This window comes from Crassostrea angulata, chromosome 3, assembly GCF_025612915.1.
Source record: "Crassostrea angulata isolate pt1a10 chromosome 3, ASM2561291v2, whole genome shotgun sequence".
Classification (NCBI taxonomy): Eukaryota; Metazoa; Mollusca; class Bivalvia; order Ostreida; family Ostreidae; genus Magallana; species Magallana angulata.
Window position 1 is genome coordinate 36,551,939 of NC_069113.1, and position 13,661 is coordinate 36,565,599.

At 33.0% G+C, this 13,661-nt stretch overlaps 1 long non-coding RNA gene across 1 annotated transcript; it reads right to left on the bottom strand.

Moving 5' to 3' along the window:
* Positions 1-3,810: 3,810 nt before the first annotated feature.
* LOC128177703 (uncharacterized) lies at positions 3,811-8,248 on the bottom strand. Its single transcript, XR_008242868.1, has 2 exons — positions 7,994-8,248; positions 3,811-4,102 (listed from the first exon to the last, which is right to left on the bottom strand). It is a non-coding gene; the product is annotated as an uncharacterized LOC128177703 (long non-coding RNA).
* Positions 8,249-13,661: the final 5,413 nt, after the last annotated feature.

Genomic DNA, 13,661 nt, shown 5'->3' on the forward strand with positions numbered 1-13,661 from the left:
AAAATTGTAAGGTTGCATGTTATCAGGTACATTATTTTGAGCATCTTTTCTTTTATACTGCATTTCAAAATATTTTTTCTTTTTGAGATATAGATTATCACATTTTTGGACTTTTGACCCCTAAAAATCCTTAATTACGTAACACATGAGAAAAATCATTATAATGTTAGGCTACACAACTGTTAGATAAACATATTTGCTTCTATAATCTATTACGAAATACCCCTCGGTAAAGAACTATAGGAAAAAGACTTTAGAGCCCTCTAGGTCCCTAATATTAGGGGCCAGCCCCTTTTTCATGGTATCAAATGAAATGTCATTTGATTATAAAGACATTTTGTTCAACAAGTGTTCAGAAATCCGTTACCATTCTTGAGATATCTCAGAAAGAATATTTTAGGGGCCGGTCCCTTATCTCCTTATTGGGGCCGCTGAACCAAATTTTTTAGCCTGCATGTTGTTAAGGACATCATTTTGAGCATCTTTTCTTTTATACAGCGTTTCAAAATATTTTTCCGTTTTGAGATATAGGTGGTCAAAGTTTTGGACTTCTGACCCCTAAAAATCCCTAATTACGTAACATATGAGAAAATCGTTATACTGCTTGGCTTCATAACTGTAAGATAAACATATTTGCTTTTATAATTTATTACAAAATATCCCTCAGTAAAGAACTATAGTAAAAAGAGTTTAGAGCCCTCTAGGTCCCTAATATTAGGGGCCAGCCCCTTTTTCTTGGTATCAAATGAAAGGTCATTTAATTATAAAGACATTTTGTTCAACAAGTGTTCAGAAATTCGTTACCATTCTTGAGATATCTGAGAAAGAATGTTTTAGGGGCCGGTCCCTTATCTCCTTATTGGGGCCGCTGAACCAAATTTTTTAGGCTGCATGGTGTTAAGTACATCATTTTGAGCATCTTTTCTTTTATACTGCATTTCGAAATATTTTTCCGTTTTGAGATATAGGTGGTCAAAGTTTTGGACTTCTGACCCCTAAAAATCCCTATTTACGTAACATATGAGAAAATCGTTATACTGCTTGGCTTCATATCTGTAAGATAAACATATTTGCTTCTATAATTTATTACAAAATATCCCTCGGTAAAGAGCTATGGGTAAAAGACTTTAGAGCCCTCTAGGTCCCTTATTTGAGGGGCCAGCCCCTTTTTCCTGATATCAGCAGAAAGGTCTTGTAAATTTAAACTTTTTTTACATTACATGTTTTCACAAAATATTTTCCAGAAAAGAGATAAAGAGAGAAAAGCACAAAAATTCACGACGCTTTTTTAATGTCAATTTTCGAGCCATAGCGAGCTTTGGCGCCAGTAGTGCTAAACATACAAAACAACAATCATGCAAAACTTCAATCTTTCGTTTACCAACCGTAGAAATTTGAGCTTAATATCTCTTATAGTTTAGGAGAACAACAGAAGACAAAATACCCATATAAAAATTAGAAAAATCTCAATATCTCAAAAACGGATGTGACGTCATCAATACAAAAAATTTCCAATCAAGTTCAGACCACTATCTATCACATCCTAAAATTTGATTAAGATCGGCCGAGCCGTTTCTGAGAAATCGCGTGCACAAAAAAAGGAAGAAAAAAAATAATAATAACTAGAGCAAAGCTCGTTGCAAAGCAACGAGTGGGTCTTCCGTTAATGTCAAGAGTAAAGCTTGATGTTCCTGCAAGAAGCAGAGTGTTTAAATCAATAACAAGAGCAACTTAAACTAAAAGATAAAAATAAATACGAATGATACTATGTACGAATTAACAAAAACCTTAACGATTCTAAGAACGACTTAACAAAAAAATAATTCCGAAGGTGTCAAAGTACTTAACAACAAGCTTATCTTTTAAAAAGATTGGTGAGCTAGCGCTGTAGCCATCGTAAAACACAGAAGCAGATTTCTAAAACATTGGTTTATATTTCTGAATCGATTAATTAACAATAGGAAGGCACAGTGCTGTAGCCTACTGGAATTGTGCTGGAGTGGGGTCTCAATTTAGAATTGTGAATCTAGAGTGGACGTCACATCGGCAATGGCATAGCTTATTGCCTTAATCATTATGTAGTTACTGTAATTTCAATTTCGAGGTGAAAAATTTTCAGAACCATTGGTACTGTTTTGTAGCAATCGTATCTTCTCGGGCCTTTCCGGCAAGCTCGGAAAAAATATCCGAAGTTGTTTTCCGAGCTTGAAGGAATATAAGAATAAGTAAGCTATCTATTATAATATTGAATATAACGTATAAGACCTTTAGCTATTGTTACTTTTGACTTTTACAATAAAACACAAAACTTCATGTGAATATGATAAAATGAAATTCAAATGGTACAGTTTATCTACAGTAGTAAAGTATTCCCAGAATCCCCCACTATGGAGTCGAGCATGCGTATTCCAGTGAAAAGGACTAACGTAGTTGCTAGCGCTCGAGAGCGCTAGCAAAAATCGAATTATTTTTGGAACGAGCTTGAACTTTATGCTATTTTTGAAACGAAAAACGCAGAATCAAAATTTCCGAAAAATCAATTTTTAAACCCCGATATCTGTTATGCATCGTCCGATTTAAAAACGGATTTTAGTTTTGTACTCATCATGAAAATTACCGTAGGTTACATATGTTTAATTTTTAATATTGAAAAACAATGAAAAACTAAAACAAGAGGCAATTGGGCCACATCGCTCACCTGAGGAACAATAGGTATGATAAAATCAGCTTAATGGAGTCACAATGCAAACTATCTGGACAATGTACAATAATACATGTAGATCCTGTATAAATAAAATCCATTGTCCCCCCTAAATATTCTTATGTTTATAATCATTAGTTCCTTTTCTAAAAGGATGATTTTATATTGATTTTATAGTTATATCACATGTTGAGTATTGCAGTTCTAAAAAAGATCCTTAACAATAGTTTATATATATGGGATATAAACCTACATCAAACTCTGAACCTTCTTGTGAGGCCAAAGAACTGTCCTGGGGCCAAAGTCTTAACAATTATAAAGAATCATCTGGCTGATTAGTTTCTGAGAAGAAGATTTTTAAATATTTACTCTATATATTCCTATGTTAAACTTTGACCCCCCCCCACCCACCCATTGTGGCCCAAACCTGACCCCGGGGTCATGATTTTCACACCTTTGTATCTACACTCCCTGAGGATGCTTCCACATAAGTTTCAGCTTTCCTGGCTGATTAGTTTCTGAGAAAAAGATTTTTAAAGATTTTCTCTATATATTCCTATGTAAAAATCCATTTCCCCATTGTGACCCCACCATACCACCTAGGACTATGATTTGAACAAACTTGAATCTACACTACCTGAGGATGTTTCCACTTTAATTTGAGCTTTTCTGGCCTAATAGTTTTTTAGAAGAAGATTTTTTCTATATAATCCTATGTAAAACTTGATCCCCCTCTTGTGGCCCCTCCCTACCCCCGGGGACCATGATTTGAACAAAAGTGAATCTACACTACCTGAGGATGCCTCCACACAAGTTTACGCTTTTCAGGCCGAATAGTTTTTGAGAAGAAGATTTTTGAAAAATACCAACAAATTTTCAATAATTCTCAATTATCTCCCCTTTAAAGAGGGCATGGCCCTTCATTTGAACAAACTTTAATCCCCTTCACCTAGTGGTGCTTAGTGCCAAATTTGGTTGAAATCTGCCCAGTGGTTCTTGAGAATAAGATGAAAATATGAAAAGTTTACAACAACGACAACGACAAATTGTGATCAGAAAAGCTTACTTGAGCCTTTGGCTCTGGTGAGCTAAAAACAAAATAAAGGAAACATAATTGCATACTTTTATTGAAAAACAAATTTTCACAGCTAACAATTCTAAATTACTTTAAACAGCCATAATTTTGTTTGTTATAATTTCTTATCAAACACAAACCACAACAAGGCATGATGCTTTCTTAAAGTTCCATTACAGTAACTGTTCATGAATTATCCAATTTAATTTGAATTACTGGTAAATAGTCTGTAGAACACATTAAGGAATATGCATGTGGGTAGAGGTGACAGGTTAACCTCAAGAGCTGAAAAGAATGAACAGGTAAAACCATGTGGCCACCAATAGCTGAAATTAAAAAAATCAATAAGCTGTGTTAATACATGTACCGGTACTAATAATAGCTGTGTTTACATTAACATATGCATAGTATTTCTGAAGAAAAAAAATACACTGACCATGCAGTGTAATTAGTATGACATATCCAGATACGTGACATTAGATGGCACAGGACAGTTTTTTTGATACATTTCATTGTAGCCTGGGGATGTGTGTCTTTGGAACCCTGTAACTAGAATTTCCTCAGTTCCCATTCAGCACAAATACCTTTAATTCACTCTTTATAAGGCCAATCACCAATTTCTGAAGAAAATTACTAGTCAAAACCTGTAAAATTTTCTACATACTGGTTTTTATGAGATTTTGACCTTTCCATATTTTGTTAATTTTTCATGATTTTTCAGCTTTTTAGACCTCCCCCAGCCAATTCCCTGCAAAGGGTTGACCTTCCGTACCATGTGCATGTTGCACCATCATATGTCAGAAACTTACCGGTGTATAGTTTATAATGCCCCATCCACCTGCTTTTCGTGTTATTTACCCTCCCTTCTGTAACTTGCATTTTCACTGTCTAAAGTCAACACAACAGTCATAGCCGCAGGTTTCGCATTTTACTTCTGAATCTCATGTACCTAACATATGGGGCCTACATATTGAATATCAATTTCAACAAGAGACATCCCTCTAACTAATGATAATCATTAAAAATCATTTCATGAATTTTAGCAACACTCATAAGCCTTCAAGTACAGCAACTCTCAATTTTACAAAAATATTGATGGGTACTTTATCCAAAACTGTCCCTTGCTACCTTTAACTTACACTAACATTCTCTGAAAAGTCATCTTGTCTTAAACTTACAAAGCGTATGCTATTCTGAGAAAAAGTATACCTCATTTTGCCAATTCCATTGAGGATTAAGAAAAATATGGCCAGTTAAGTGAACCCAGCATTTCCACTTTCTTCTATTTAACACAGATTTATAGGGCTCTCCATAAATAAAGCATCTATACCTAATCTTATAGAGGTCAACTGTTGTTCAACCTCCCTAAATAAGAAACCTTATTCAAAACTACATACATATACATGATATTATCATGACAAAAGCATCACATCACTTAGAAATACCCTTACATGTATACCATCCCCCTATTTGTTGATTTTCCTAAGAAGCATTTGTTTGAACACTTTAACCTCATATTATGAAACTTGTGGCAATTCCCTTGAGTCAACCATCACTGATATTGAAAATTAATCTTTTCTTCATAAATGGATGAAATGTAACATTTTTTTCACAAAAAGACATGCCGCAATGCATGTGATTTCTTGTTTTCATGAAACAGTAAGCTTATAATCATATTTAGTGAATTTCTTATTTATTCTGGTTTCTAGTCTCCTTTTAACTTTGCTAAAATAGTAAGACCTACAAGTGTGATGTCTGCTCTTAATTAAAATGAAATTCAAACACAACCGGGTACCTGGGGACGGATGAGAATTCCATGATAAATGTTCAAATTTTACATGTTTTCCTACATTTTTGATGCATATATACAATAAAAGGGTAAAAATATGTTGTTTCTTGATCGTTTCGAGAGTAATTATTATAGCAGATGTTATTTCAAGGTCAAATGTACATTTACATATCCAACATGTAATGGAGACAATTGGAAAGAGGGGGTGGCTTTTTGAATTCTGTAAATATACAGTATCTAAAATATCACTTTTGGATAGGAAGGAGCAAAAACTTAAGTTTTTTTTACATATTGTATACTTTGATAACTGCATTTGTCTACATGTGAATTTTATTTGAAAGAAAAATATGCTGTTTAAAAAAAATTGAGTTATATAAGTCAGGTTGCTCAATGTTATTTCATGAAATCAGACAGCAAAATTGCTGCAAATTTATAATTTAAATAATTCAATTGATCAAAACTCTTTTACAGTATTAATTCTTATCTCGGTAATTAACTTAAGCCTATTAATTGTCATCAGGATAGAAAATACCTACTTTCTAAGCCAATTTACTCTAGTGGTGGTCATTCTACACATTTAAAAGGGATTTACTTCCCTTGTATATACATGTAGCTAATAAATCATGTAATGACATATATAACCAACAAAATCATCCATTTTCCCAATTTTGGTACAAAATCCACTCAAAATTACAGTTAAATGAGAAATCTGAAAATACCATGTAGTCTTGAAACTTACACTAACATTCTCTGAAAAGTCATCTTGTCTTAAACTTACAAAGCTTATGCTATTCTGAGAAAAAGTATACCTCATTTTGCCAATTCCATTAAGGATTAAGAAAAATATGGCCAGTTAAGTGAACCCAGCATTTCCACTTTCTTCTATTTAACACAGATTTATAGGACTCTCCATAAATAAAGCATCTATACCTAATCTTATAGAGGTCAACTGTTGTTCAACCTCCCTAAATAAGAAACCTTATTCAAAACTACATACATATACATGATATTATCATGACAAAAGCATCACATCACTTAGAAATACCCTTACATGTATACCATCCCCCTATTTGTTGATTTTCCTAAGAAGCATTTGTTTGAACACTTTAACCAAATATTATGAGATTTAAATGCTTCTATTCTGATCAATTGAATTTTTAAGCAGCGTGAAATTAAAACCATCGCAATTGATACTTTAGTAAAAATCATGAATTTTAACACGTTGGAATTAAAACGACTTACAGTATTTCATCCGAACAGCCTCAAAGTATTATTTTCTGCTATACCATTTTTTATTAAATGCATTCTACTGGGGTTTTTTTTTGCAAATTTTAGCGAGGATTTTTTTCTCTTTTCTTATTAATGACAGGTTTTAAAAACAATATTATGTTTAGTATGTATAAAATTCCATAAACAATTTTACAAAGCTTTGGATTTTAGTTGCACAATGAAAAAATGAGGGATTGCATGATAATACATGCTCATTTTGAAATTTAAAGCATTGTTGATTTCTTTTCCTAGATAGAGATATGCACAAAATGATGTTGCTCTGTGATGCTTTGCCAAGATTAAAAGCATGAGAGAGAGAGAGAGAGAGAGAGAGGGAGAGAGAGAGATCTGATCGAGGCACATGTAGTAAAAATTATTACATACATTTGTCTTACTGTAAAAATTGTTTACAATGTAGATGTGTTCTGCATGTAAAGTTTACCTAAAATGAATCAATAAAATTCAATATATATAAAAGATAAACTAATCTCAAAGAATTTACAATGGTTCTGTGAAATAATCAAATCTTGAGAAGAATGTTTTAAAGATATCAGGGAACATTAACCTAAAATCTGAACTTAAAGTTCTTTTCATCTTGCACTCTGTTTTACATGCTCTTTCACAGGCGATAATCATATATAACGGCGAGCCAGACAAAAGTTCTAATTTTAATTAGACTGAATATTTACCATGTCAAATATATTTATTTAATTAAGCACAAGCCTGTCTGAGTTCTTTAATTCATTAATTAAGTGGAGGTGATATAGTAAAGATCTGCTATATTCAAATATTTAGGGTAAATTTATCATCATGCAAACATGCACTCTAATTACAACATTCTACTCTTGTGTGCCTTTGGACCCCCACCCCTTTTAATTGCACTGTTTTACAGTGTGTGGTGTGTTGTTCAATACAAAATAAGACATATATATACATAATAATAAATAGAAATTTAAAAGAGTAGTGAGCAAAACATACACATGAAAATACATTGAACAGATAATATCCCGAGATTTCTCTGACTCAAATGCCCGCTTTTATATTGTTACGCACGTCAAAAGCGGAGTTTAGAGTCAGAGGAATGTCGGATTAGATTGAAAAGTGCACAAACACTTTGAAAAGAAAAAGTCAATACGACATATTCTGTATTGAAACATACCTTTATAATCTGTCATACGTTAGTTGAGCTGAAATTTCCACTATCGCGGTCTTGCAAGCCATTCTTCTGACACACCGCTATCAGCTGTTGTTCGCAGTCAAAACATGGCGAGTTGACATGGTGAATCGTACGATAATAATTTCGATTAAAACTAATAAGACTAATAAAAACTAACAACCTAATTATCGACCGAATAAACGAAATTGTATCAATAAACACTCTGATTAACTATATAAAAAAGGAGTTCGGTTTTATGACCTGTACGAAATCTTTTCAGCAGGAGTTACTTTATGTGTCAATTTTGCACTATTTTTTAAATCAATAACGAGGAATCAACATTTCCGGAAAAATCAATATTTAAACCCCGATATATCTGCAATGCAGTATCCGATTTTAAAACGAATTTCAGTTTTGTATTTAGCTTTGCAAACTATACAATATGCATATAATTTTATGTTTTTAATAAAGTTTTATGATCAGTACGAATTGTTACAGTAGAAGTTACTTTCAGTGTGAATTTTGCACTATTTTTGAAACCAAGAACGCGGCATCAAAATTTCCGGAAAAATCAGTTTTTAAACCCCGATATCTCTGTAATGCATTCTCCGAATTTTAAACGGTTTCCAGCATTAGATTCAGCTTAAAAAGGTCTGCAAAATACGTATACGTTTTTTGTTTGATCAAAAAATTCAATTTTTCGAACAATTTGATTCGCTTCCAGTTTCGACCGAAAGTAACGGATTTCTATTATATAGCTTCATTACAGACTTAAATCGACCAAATCATAACCATTGAAAATTTCAAGCCTCTATCTTAAAGCGTTTTTGAGAAAAGTCCCGGACAAAATGACTTTTTAAAATTTTTAAAAATGACGTAACGTCAAAACGGAAGTGACGTTGTCTTCAAAACTTTAACATCTTTGAGGGACGATTACTTGCTAAAATCTCTGGAAGTTTCATCGAAATCGATTGAAAACTTTTTGAGTTATGAAGCAAAAAAGGAGTCAGAAAAAAAAGAAAAAGTATAATAATAATAAAAAGAAACCGAAGAAAAACAAAAGGGTCTTCCGTTGGAAAACGGAAGACCCTAATAATAGGGAAAAAGAAACCGAAGAATAACAAGAAGGTCTTCCGTTGGAAACGGAAGACCTTAATAATAGGGAAAAAGAAACCGAAGAATAACAATAAGGTCTTCCGTTGGAAACGGAAGACCTTAATAATGTACATGTCACTTTAACGAATAAGTATACTTAATTACTTAACCATATTTGTTTAACCAATATTTCAAACATTGTTTAACACTGTACAAGTACATAGATAATAAAATAAATAACCTTTTTTAGTGTTTCATTCAGAAGCAAGAAAAATAATGCGTAATGTTAACGATTCCTCAGCAATCAAAAGACAGAAAATCGGACCAAAAGTGATGAGTGTCCCAACAACTACAACAAAGACGTCAACTTTTCTGTAAACCAAAGTTAAAGATTAGAAGAACGAGAACAGAAAGAAAATAGCAATCAAGAGTGCTGGTAAAATTCTTCGAAATTTCCGATTATTAGTGAATGTACTAACATTCTGACATGTGAATTGAGTGAAGACATTCTGCTGGAAATTATTAAATCATGTTCCTCCAAATTGTCCAGGATCCATAAAAAGATATGACAAAAGTTATATAGAAGTTGTCATCAAAGCTGTCAAAACGTTGGATAAGTTTCTCAAAATCACAGAGGACTATTTCCTGAATTCGTTGTGGACAGCTTCTAACCAAACAGGACAACCTTTCCTACAAATCCAGATTCCACAAATTGATAAGTATTCTTTGTGCGAAAGCCTTGAACTTCATCCATGCTAAGAAACTTTTGGAACTTTTTAAACCTTAGGTGGGCAATTTTTATGTATAAAGTACATACTGCGCTGCAAAGAATGTCAGACAAAATCCGTATAGATCAATTGAGGGGAATGTCTTTTAGGACAAAAAGATAGAAAGGATTGAAGCCAGCAAAAAAGTTTTCTTTGAGAGAGATCTTCATAAACTTATATGTGAAAATGGGTATGTTCATTGATTCGCAATTGCAACAAAGTCTTTTGGAACCCAGTAGGAAGAGCCCGAAAAGATGAGGCAGCAAAAGACACGAAATTCACAATTCTGGGTTACGGCTTCATGTACATCATAATCATGCTTTATTAAGATTTTTTTCAAAGATGTATGTAAGTAGGAAAGTAGGTATATTTTTGGAATATTATACCCCGCCAATGAAGCCCAGGGGTGTTTGATCATATATTTCAAAACTTTTTTACTTATTCTAGATAATTTTATAACAATTTGAGACAGTGGGAACGTGAATTTTTACAATTTTAAAATAAGAAACTAGTATTATACATTTAGAAGTCGCAACAAAGGATGAGTGCATATTGCGCTAATTATTCAATCTGTTTTAGATGTGTTTGATATTCATGTTGAAAATCTGCCATCGAACAGTAACTATTGAATAGGGTGTTGTTGCCCGATATCATGAAGAACTTACGAACAAATCAAATATTACCATGCATAGAGATAATACAATGGGGAACATTTTATTTTGTAGTTTAATACTGATAAAAGTTTTGTGGGTGGGATTGAGGGTGGTGTGATAGAAGGGTGAGACACATGTAGATGTTATGAGAGATGTTTCATCAGATAAATCAGAATGAGAGTGATAATATTTTGAAACAAAGTTTAATGTTTTATTATCGATAGGAGTGCTACAGGGCAGAAAAAAGGAAACTAAGGAAAGTTGTAGATAATTGTGAATGTTCTAATTACCCACTCCTAGTTTTAAGACTTATGCCTTTTAAAATCAGTCTCAACATTTACAAGATAGGACCGGGAATCCCAATATATTTAATAGTTATATGAGAAAACATGGTATCTTAAACATCTCATAGTCAATATTAGAGAGAATAGTTTTAATGTTTTGTTTTATAATGTTGTAGGTACTTTTTTATGTACAAACTTATGGAAACTTATGGAACATACCCCTTATTTGAAAAGTTCACTTTTATTCAGAATTTTATTGTATTATAATGAAGTATTAAAATCAGGAATAAATTTTAACCAAATAGTGACCGTGCTCCTTAATGAAATACTAAAATTCACATGTTAATCTGCACGTACATGTGTATCACTATGGACATCTAATGTATGTATAAATATGCGTATGGTTGTTGTTTATAATTGCTATTGTATATAAAAAAGTGAAAGGCAATTTCACTACTTATATTTTGTTTTGAATAGTTAGATATATATACATGTAATGCGTTCATCAAAAATATAACTTTTCATCTTCAAATATTATCATAAGCACTACAAATCTTATATATACATATTTAGCATAGATTTGTTCCTTTTTTTTTTTTTAATTTTTCTTCGTGAATTTTTATTAATTAAAAAATGGTCCCAAGATATTTGAGACCATGTAAAATAAAGAAAGACAACTCTCAAACAGATCTTTCATACCAAGATTTTTGCAATAATTCAGTATTTTCTTTAATTTCTCAATTTCATTCAATTTCTATTTTTCATCCTATTAACCAACGAATACTGTTTATATTTTCAGATTTTTGTTGGATTTTGTCCAGTAGTTTGCCTTAAAAGAATTTTTTTATATTTAAGTTTCATATTTATGTCAATTCCAATAAAAATCATACAAACTTCATTCATGATGATTTTGTCTTTTACTTTCATAAGAATTTTAAAACAGAAATGTTTAAAAATTTGATAAATAAGGGGCTATCTGGAACCAGACTGATATTTTAAAAATTCTCTAGAAAATAGAATATTGTATTTTGAGGTCTATTATTGTTGAATATTGTGCCGAGTATTAGTAACAAATGCATGCAACAAAAATCTCCTACACTTTAAGTATTGCCACCAGACTACCTCTCTCCAGAAGAATCCGTCGATGAACATGGAGACTTTCAACAATTCATTGTCCGAAGACAGCTATGGCTGAATGAGCGATTTAATGTATTAAAGGACAAATTAGAAGAGATGAACAAGGCCATGCTCAGCCCCCAACATCGGAGGCAGTTGAAGGCCGGCATGTTTCCATAGTGCCATCTAAGAAACAAGCCCCAGAAGATTGTCCAAAGTTCGTTAGGAGGGAAGACGACAAAGTTTAGGTATATAGTTGGATGACTTAAGTTTGCAAGTGTCTTTATTTAAAATGTCTTTAGGAGAACACATCTGTATACATGTAGATGGTAAGTTGACATAGAAATCACAACTAGACTGTTCGAAGAGAACTTCGCAGCGATAGGAATCCTTGTTTAGGCCAAAACGATGAAAACTTTCAGAGCTGTTTTCTCTAGTATCATTATTTTTTTGTATCTTTTAAATTAAAATCAACTACATTGTGTAGTGTATGTATTTTGTAGTCTGTGCAGCCTTAATGCCATGATCATAAACCAGCCGACCGTAGCTTTCTCGACCCGTAAATAAAGCTCAGCAGTTGAGGAGCGATCGAAACAAAAATGGTGTCCAAATGCTTGTATAAATTCAGGTCACTTTTAAAGCTTACATGAATTCATAAATACACATTATGTTCCTTTTATCTCTGACTACCGCCATATTAGTTGTCGATTTTTATTGTTTGGGCCATCGCTACTCACCCCCTATATAACGTTGAGAGCATTGTTCATGCTTCATCACATTCAGGTATTCCATTAACCCGAAAGTTACACTGGGTGGAAAGTTTGTTGAAACGCGTTTGAACAAAAATAATATGGCAACCGAACCACTGGTAAGGAATATCCAATGAAAAACGAAACAAAACAGACTGAAATCAAGGTACACATATTTCAAAAACCTTCAAACATTGTGAAGCGTTTTCCCGTCGTATTGTTATAACATCGCACATGCGCAAACAAGACACTGCAGTAGATCGTGCAGTGACAACAAGGACTTGAGAAACTTATCAAAACGAGGGTATGTTGTTACTTTCTGGATTTACAGTAACTTTTCTACTGTGTTGGATGTAGTCTGACCTAGGTCTACAATAACATGCAGACAATATCCACAGTGTACGAACGACAGTCACACACGTGTTCGATGTACATGCGAAGTAAGGCAGCACCATCTGTGAAAGATAATGGGGATACCTTGAACATTCTTTCAACAGGTTGGGTACAACCCCCCGTTTGGTGGTTTAAGTCCCATTTGGTGGTTAAATGTCCAAATGGTATACCTGTTTTACCTACCAAATGGGACTCATTTTTCGTTCATCGCGTTTTCTGAAGAAAACGCGCATCGTGTTTACCACCGGAGCTAGTACTCAGACATGTTTTTTTTCTCACTATATTACATTCGTTTAAAAAATTCTATGTGTCGATTTTCCGCATGGGTGTTTAGAAAAAGATCGAAATGTTATGCATCCCGGAAGGCGCATATAAACAAATTATTTTTGTTTCCAAAAAGATCGATTTTATTTAAAAAACGAGATGGCCTCATTCCTCGAACTCTTTTACTTTCCAAGTAAATCTATATTAAACGATAATATTCAGAACAGAATTATCGTTCGTGTTCAACCACGTGTAGAGTGGTTTAAAATATAAACATTGAGTTGCTAAATAAAATCATAGCCATGCTTGATGCTTGTGGTGTGCAATCCCATGTTTTTAGAAAAATAATC